Here is a 7,703-nt window from a genome sequence, read left to right on the forward strand (position 1 = left end):
CAGCGCGTCTCGGAGCTGCAGGCCATCCGCAGTAGCTGAAGTTGTGTCCTCGCAACAGGGAGGCAGAACTTTTGCAGAAGGGAAGGGGACCAAGAGATGAAGGGTGGGGGTAAAAGAACTAAGATGTGCTGTGTCCACGCACCAGCTCCCTAAAATGAATGTAATCGCCCGGCACTGCAAACAAGTTCCAATAAAACAGATCAGAAAATTGCTGGAAACACTGAATTAGCAAGGGGTCACAGGGTTAGTTTCCTTCAGCTCTTCAGCTCTTTAGTCACATTTTCCTCCAAGTATTCAGTGTAGAACCTCATTCTGTGTGTGCTTCCGTTAAAGACACATCGACTTGTACATTATTGACGCGAGAACTGTGAGCCCCTGGTCGCCCCCACCTTGGCTCTTGCCTAAATGAAGTCCGTGTCGCACGCGTCCTTCTCTGTGAGGCCCAGCGCGGTCTGGGGTGCTGAGAGAAGGATGCGCACATTTGAACAGTGAAGAGGCAGACCAAGGCGCCCAAATGAGGAAATCTGGGCGTTGGCAAAAACGGCACTTGTTTGTAGTATGAGAAGAAACAGAAGGCGGAGAGAGAGCAGCTCCTGCCCTCAGCCGGGAGGGCAGACATTCTGCGTTGCAATGGGGTGACGGCAAACTGCAGGGGGCTGTGCGTTTTCATTTGGGGTGCAGACGAACGTGAGCAAGTAGAGTGCTGTGGGGCTGGGATGTAGTGCAGAGGTAGGACCCTTGCCTGGCGTGGGGGAGTCCTGGGTTTGATCCCCAGCATCACAAAATACAAAACAAAGCAAAGTTCAGATCTTCGCCTGTCCTCGATAATCGAGATTTATAACACTAGCACTCACTAAAATATTTCTCCACAGAACACCGAGAAGTCAAATTTCTTTTCATAATGAACAGAGTTTATCTTTTCAAATTTAAATCGCAAAACATGTCTTTAAGCCTAGCGATTAAAAATTTTTATTAAAGGAGATAAGAGTTGGGTAAAAAAGGGTTTTTTGGGTTATTTCCTGAGAATCCAGAGAGAATTGAGGAGCACGGATAATTACTACTTCTTTGCTTTAGAAATGTGGAAATTAGAGTTTGTTGGAAATTCTGAGCAGGGCTCACTTAGAGACTGCTGTTGGACGTTTACTGCAAATGTTAACTAGTTATTGAGAACATCACCTCAACTTCCGTTTTAGGAGGCTCTGTGACTGGCCTGGTCACCGCCAGGTTAAGCGGCTCGTGAGGGTGATGCCGCTGTATCCGGCCTGACCAGACTTCACGGGTAGGGGGTGGCGTCCACTGCCATGCTGACTGTAGTCCCTCTCCCACACAGGCGTGTGACCCGTGAGTCCACCAGGAAAGCCTCAGGAACCATTTTCAAACGCAGCATCTTGAGCGGGTGGTGTGGGGTGGGAGCTAGTGTGAGGGTCCGTATGTTAGAGTTGGAGAGCAGTGGAAATCTGAGAGATGGCAGTGTCTGAAACAGTTCTGATTGACCCTGTCAGATAGGGTTCTGACTCTTACTGTACAGCAATACAGTGTTCACACCAACAGGCTGAAATACAGGCGGCAAATGCTGATTCACTCCTGAAAAATGGTGATTTTTTCCTTTCAATAATTTCTTTTGTATTCTTAAATACTGTTTCTACTCATGAAAGGAACACACAGGCAAAGTTTCTACTAAAACATTAATGTTAAAGAATAAACACCCCCCTAATCTAACCTTCCAACTAAGTCTAAAATTTATACCACAAAAATGCAAGAGGATTCCTTAAATGGCCAGATACATGTGTACTCCAAGAGGCCCCAGAAAGTTTTGTTAAACCGTTAGAACAGCCTTGAACACAGAGAGGTAGGTGTTCTGTTCTTTAAAATAAGAAAAAAAAACCTACATATTTTCAAAAGGACATATTGTATTTGTATGCCCTTGATCAAAATCAGTTGTCAAGAATATGCTAATGGAAATCTCCTTTTTGCTTCCCTGGTCAAAAAAAATCTTTTAATACACCCTTAAGAATCCATTAAGATTTTTATTATAGAAGAATGTAGTTTCACAAAAAATGTACACTATGTATTGTTAGTCGGAAAGAAATCTTTAAAAGTATGTACCACGAAAGTCAGTTTATAGAACACACGTAAATCTAATAGTTAATAGCGGAGTAGGTGCTTACACTGTGTGCATAGCAGAACTTGTGTAATGTGTGTTAGTGGCCTCTCAGGTTCATACACACGGGTTCTTGTCTCACTGCTGGCCAAATCGAAGGCAGCCACTTATTTTAGTGAGAAGGAAAAAGGATTCATTCAAAGCTACCTCTGAGGAGATGGGGGAGCCCGTCTGCCTCGTCACCTTTTCCCTGTGTCCAGGTGGGCAAGGGTCTTTTACAGCAAGTGGCAGAAGGCTGTGCAGCGCACAGAGACAGTGCATCTCTCTACACTTAGCACTTTCTGCTGATTTTAGCTCACTTTCCACTATTTTTAGCCCATTTCTTCTTCCTGAAGGAAAACCAGGCTGCTCCTGGCCCTAACACATGTTTATCAGTCCACCCTTCTGGGCTGAAGAGAATGGGTGTAATTTCTCCACTCCCTACGCCCGAGGAAGTTTGGAGAAACCACTTGTCTCTAAAGGAGAAGAAAAATCTTAACTTCTAAAAGTTTCCTTTTGCAATGCCAGTTACACGTGTACCAAAATTCTCATTTTGAGATAGCATCAAGTTTTGATTTTAGGGAACCCAGTATGTTTGCTAGTGGAAGAATGCAGCTCTGCGACCCTCAGCATCTGTGTGCCTGACTGGGGGCTGTGGGCTGACCAGAGCCAGCCTGCCCTGCTGCAGGAGGTGGGTGAGAAGACGCAGGGCAGTGTCCTTCCTTTGGCAGGCAGAGCCTCTGACAGTAATTCAACTTACTGTAATTAGGATCCATTCGGGAGCCTAATGTTTATGCAAACGACAGGCAGGACTCTGTCCAGCAGAGCAAACACTCAGGGCGCTGCATTACAGGAATTCAGTAATTCAGAAGGAAAATCACTGTGCTGTGAGAGATTTAGAAAGGGTCTATTAAAAGCACTGTCGCTGAATTAACAAAAAGGAGCGCGCGTGGGGGGCCTGGCGGTCACGGCGAGATGGCCCTGCCCTGATGTGCTGACAACCAGATGGCTACCCGGAGATTGGGAGGAGGCCACCCGTTTGTTCTCTGGCTTCCAAGGCGGGGTAGAAATACAAGAATTTAAGAAAGGTGTGATCTAATTATTCTAGAAAGCCAGATCTTCTTTGGTCAGTAAGTTAAGGACAAACCAAGGTCATAGGCCAGACTCTTAAAACAGCCCTGGGGGAAGTCAGGATGTACTGTCAGGGATGGTGGCAGGCTGGAATTTACTGTGTCTGGGGAAAAGAAACCGCTCATGGTGTCCTCCCCATAAGTGGAAGCCGGGTTCGGTTTTTAGGTCAGTTAGTTACCTACAGAACAGGAGGCTGGTTGGATGGAAAACATCAGGGCCATTTATGAGGGCCTGATAAACTATGGGGCTCTCCGAGAAACCTGTTTGATTTCCCACCTTCCCTTAGTGGCCGAGGGTGCAGTCGGAGGGTGTGGGATTGTCCTTAGGAAGTAGTCCTGGACTGTCCCCAGAGCACTGGCAGCTGGTTTTAAAAAACTAGTTTTACCCTGATAATTCCGATATTGCTTATTTCATAAATCCTCCTGGGAATCCTACTGAGAATGTGTTATGTTATTTTATGGATGAGATGTGTCTCAAAGGGGTGATTATCTCACCTCCACCCTGCAGGGAGTGTGTGACTGATGAGAAGCGTCCCCCGCCTTGTGTGTATTAAGGAGAAATTGCTGGCGTGGCTGCACAACCCCTTGTGAGGCGCACAGCCGCCCCCCCCCGCCCCCCCCCGTCCTCTCCGTTTCTTACAGCGCTGCTGACGGGCGGGGTTTGACAGCATTAGTAGGTGAGAGGAGAGGCAGTCTGGACTGCTGAGTCTACCTGCAGTGCTTGTGGGGAATGAAGCTGGATACAGCTGGTAAATTGGCTGTGTGAAAGCACCTAAGGATTCGCAGTAGTTCTTGCAGACAGAAGGGACTGGCGTGAAGCGGGGGGGGCGAATAAACCCAAATAATATTCGGTGTTTGTTTCTTTGTTTGTTTGAAGCAAGGTTTCATTATGGACCAAATAACATTAGTGATAACCTTTCAAAAATAATAGTCGTCACTACATTAGCCTAAGACACGGCATTATCTGGTGGTTCCCTGGCATTGTGTCCACGCCTCTTGCTTCATTCACATCTGCTTTTACGGAAGGGCTGCTACCCCGGCTCTGCTGCTGTTCGTGCCCATCGGTGAATGGTCTGTTCTGCCCTTCCAGCTGGTCGGAGCCAATTCTCTTTGTAGGATAAAGGTCAAACAAACCTGCCCCACAAGTTCATGTGTTTACCATAATTTGGGTGGGTACCGTAATAAAGATTAAGCACAAGCCACACATGGGGAACAAACCTGTAATTCCAGGACTCTGGAGACTGAGGAAGGAGGACTGCAAATTGGAGCCCAGCCCAGATAACTTAGTGACTGAGCAGGATCTTGTCTCCCAATGAGAAAGTCTAAAAGGAGGGCTGGGGATGGCGTTAGTGTGAAGGCCCTGGATTAACCCGGTCCTGGGCGAGGGGAGAGATTAAGTACACATGAAGGTCCAATACAGCATCACATTTAAAAAAATCTTTGCACCGGAAATGAGCACCTTCACCCCACTTGCGTTCGGCCTCCCAGGCAGACCTGTTGTGAAGGTCCAGCCATGAGAAAGGATCCACTTCATGCCTTGCTCGTGATTTCCATCCACACGTGCAGCATTTTCCATTTTGCTGCGGTGCCTGTGGTTTCTGCTTCTGTACCCAGAACTTGTCCTCAGGGGAGCAGAGGATTAGCCTGGGACCTGGGCCCAGCTGCAGTTTCACCCTTACCACCGACAGCCTGATGAACTCGCACACACTCACTGACCAACCTGGTCTCCCACTTCTAAGAATGAATCACGTTGGGCCCCGGATTACACTAGTTAAAGTGTGTAAAGGTCTTAGTGTCACACACTTTATGAGCCCTCCATAATGGGGATTTTACTGGTACAAGTGTCAACATCTGTTTTAGCGTTGCCTTGTGTCTTAGTCATTTGCTCCACGCTGGGATAAAAATACCCAACACCCATAAATTAAAGAAAGAGAGGTTTATTTTGGTTCACAGTTTTTGGAGATTCAGCCCATAGTCGGCTGAATCCACTGCAGGAAGGACATGGTGGAGTGGCCTGGTGGACGAAAGCTGCTTACATCCTGGTGGGAAGGAAGAGGAGCAGGAGGAAGGCAGGGATCTGTGTCATTCGCGGCTTCTCACAGGCCCACATCGCCAGCAGCACCATTAGGTACGGATTCGTCAGGAGTCCCACTGATGAGCATACCTCCCCATGGTCTAGTCACCATCCGGGAGCTCAACCTGGCACATAGGGGCCTTTTGGGGTGTGTTCTGGATCTAAACCATAACGCCTTGTTCTAAGCGCACAGAGTTGTAGTCAACGCTGCTTTTTAAATCTGTTAGCCGTTCAGAAGTGCCATGATACAACCATGCCTAGAATTTTTTCACCAATGCCAAATCAGTTATCACTTGACTCATTTCTCACCCTGATATGGAAGAACCCTTGTAGACTGACCTCAGCTCACCATTCTGATCTTAAATAATTCTCCTTTTCTCTGAGTGTAGCTTATGACCCTGGCAAATCGAACCACTAGAATATCTCCTGGAATATCTGCTTCCCTGTTTTTGAAACTTACTCATAAAGCCTAACTTCATGCTGTCATCTTCATAAAACATTTTAAGGTTGGTAAATGTTGTTGCTCTTTACCTTTGCAATTCCTAACTTTAGTTTATGCTTGTTTGATACTGGTAGATTTTTCTCACAGCAAAGCATTCCATGGATTATTGCATTCTTAAACTCCTTGATATGACTTGGCTTTTACCCAAGCTTGCTATGGCATCCAGACAGTCCAGTAACCGTTTGTAGAATTTCATTTATTCAGCAGTGTTTATTGAAGACCTGGTTCTTGCGAGGTAGTGTTCTAGGGACAAGGTCCCTGGCAACAGGGACCAAATGTGGCACTGGGACGGAGACATTAAATATATAAACAGGAACGTAAGCAAAATAGCGACAGATGTTGGTAACTGCGGTGTAACGAGAATAAATTAGTGAAGGCCTCCCTGAAGGAGGCTCTGGTTTCTGTTTTGTCTCAGAACAACGCTCAGGTGCTGGTTGAGCATTTGAGTCCTGTTAGGAGTTACTATGTTGTCAGACTGGTTCTGTACTGTTTTTATCTCAATAATTGGTTTTGATTCATTCACAGGAAGTCATTTTCCTTGCATGGTCTTGGACACAGAACATTGAGTTTAAATCCCAGTTCTGCCATGACTACCAAGGTGACTTCAAGTACATTGCTCACTCCTGATGGCTCAGATGCCTTAGCTTGCACGTGGATCCCAGCAGCTACTTTGCAGAATTGTTAGGACCTAGTTAAATTGTGCATGTCGAGTGCCTGGTGTGTAGTAGAAGCTCAGTAGGCTGTGTTAGGCCGTGGGTTGTGTTTGAGTGCCTGCTGGGGTTCACGTGGTCAGGGCTTGCCCAGGCGAGGCACTGTCTGGAGGTGAAGGAGGCTTGGGGCGGGGCTCAGTGGGTCTTCAGGTCATTGGGAATGAGCCTTGGGAGGGAGCTGCGGGAAGCCAGCCTGTCCCTGTCATGTCCCAGGTATGGGGATGAGCAGCTCTAGTGCACCAAGCACCTCTGCGGAGATGTGGCAGCCCTGGAAGGAAACCTCTAAAACTGTGAACCAAAGTAACCTTTTCCTGGTTGGTTTATTCTTTTGTTATGGTGACAGAAAGCTAACCAACACGACTTCAAAAGGTGCTTCTCTTGCAGCAGCGTCTGAGCGCGGGCTTCCGTATGACTGCGGTTTGCACCAGTGGTTAAGCTGTTGCCACTGTGACAAGGCCGTTGTACTTCACTGGACGCAGGTCTTCAGTCGAGGTGTCCTGCTCCCCACGTCCTCTTGCCTCCACCCCGGCCCTCCCCAGCAAACTGCTTTGATGAGGCAGTGAAGATGATAGAAATTACAATGTGTTAAATGAGCTGGAGAAACGACCGGTAGGTGATTTTCCTTAATCAAAATATACCTCACTTTGTCTTCAGTCCCAGAGTGAAGCCTTTCAGGATTTCCTGTGCTATATTTGCAGCAGGGAAACAGGAAGAAAATAGCAGCTTTAATTTTCTGGGATGAATAGAAAATCTATCATCACTCAAAACATTTATATTACAAAAAATCTGTGTTCAGAAGAGTGGTTTGTTATGGTCCATGGAAATTGCCACATGAAAGTTACTGAATCTGACTAAAATGAAGAGAGGATTTTGGAGTTTGGCTGTCTGTTGCCCTCATAATGCTACACTGGAGAGTCTCGGAGCTGACTGTGACTGTTAATCCTGGCACGGCAGCTTCCTCGGGTAAAGAAACATCTTGCAGATTAGGAGCACACGCTCCTAGGTGTGTCTGTGTGGGCCATGGAGGCATGGTGTGGGGTACTGTGTGTGGTCCTTCGTCTCTGCCTCTTTGGTGCCTCTCTGCTTCTCTGCTTCCTGGTCACAGCTTTGCTCCACTGTGTCCCTCTGCCATAACGTTTCTGCCGCC

This window comes from Fukomys damarensis, unplaced genomic scaffold, assembly GCF_012274545.1.
Source record: "Fukomys damarensis isolate Sample0158 unplaced genomic scaffold, DMR_v1.0_HiC HiC_scaffold_25, whole genome shotgun sequence".
In the NCBI taxonomy this organism is placed as follows: domain Eukaryota; kingdom Metazoa; phylum Chordata; class Mammalia; order Rodentia; family Bathyergidae; genus Fukomys; species Fukomys damarensis.